The sequence below is a fragment of the Trichinella spiralis genome (genome assembly GCF_000181795.1).
Source record: "Trichinella spiralis strain ISS 195 chromosome Unknown Scfld1, whole genome shotgun sequence".
Taxonomy (NCBI): Eukaryota; Metazoa; Nematoda; class Enoplea; order Trichinellida; family Trichinellidae; genus Trichinella; species Trichinella spiralis.
Window position 1 is genome coordinate 2,820,386 of NW_003526940.1, and position 1,194 is coordinate 2,821,579.

Consider the following 1,194-nt stretch of genomic DNA (forward strand, 5'->3'; position numbering starts at 1 on the left):
TCTGTCGAAGATAAGGTCGCTAAATAAGCCATGTCTTCTCAAATGCCAGAAAAGGGTATTTAATCACCGAAAGGAATTTTGCCATCCAAAACCAATAAGAAATAAGCATGAACTTGGGGTTTTTCTAATGTTTGGTATTTATTATGAATAAATTTTGCGTTGTATACGTTTTTCTGTTTTTTTTGTTTCTCAAATTGTCAGTTATAAATGTATATCTTTCTTTGAAGAATTTGAATTCTTCCGTAAGCAGAGAGGAAAAAAAATAATAATAAAGTCGAATGAATTGGAAATTTCGCATTTTTACTTTGTTTTATTATTTGCACGGCACAACTGCCTGGTTTGTCTGAGATGTTGTAGATGACGATCGAACAGTGCCGTTCAATTTGACTACAGTGATTCAAATGTGGTGACAGACGTTGAATCAGGACGCGTTTTGTCGATAGCATACTGTAATTTATGGGTTAATGGTCATGAATTGCCTTGTTTCTTTATTTTCCTCTTTTCATATATTTTTTGTAAATTGATTTCTGTTTGAAAAAATAATTTTTCTTTTTCTGTAATAACAGTGATAATAATGCATTATCTGTAAGATTTAAAGTTCAAAATGTGATAATTGGCTTCTAATTTGGGTTTATTTGAACAGTTCTTAGTGCACAGAGCGGAGACGAGTTGCAAATCTAAATTGCGCAGCTTTGAGTGATAATTGATTTTTGATTTGAGGATGCAGCTTGTGGATATAATTGATTTCTGTACAAATTTAGCCCATTGATTGATGAACAAGAATGAAACCATTTGAGCAGGAAATTCCTTTTAGCGATGGCAATTTTTTTTCAAAACAGAATATCAAATTTTAAAGTTGTATGCTTTTCCATTATTCATGTTGCCTTTTCACTATTTCAATATTAAACTGGCTATGAAAGCTTTTTTACAAATGAGCATCAGGGGTACGGCGGTGTATTAATTGGTTCGCTCAGTCAGAGTATGCTTTTTGTAGGCGCTGAATTGCAATGTTGTAGGTGAAATTGGAACTCTATTTGATTATATTTTTTCCAGGGTTTTGGGAAAAGTAGCACATTGCATTGTGAAATTGGAGAATTTTTTAAATAGTGCTATAATGAAGTGGTTTCATTCGAAATTTTTTCGGCTGCCGCTGAAATAGAAACTGCAAGCTGCATTGGTTTCCCGAAATTGCAA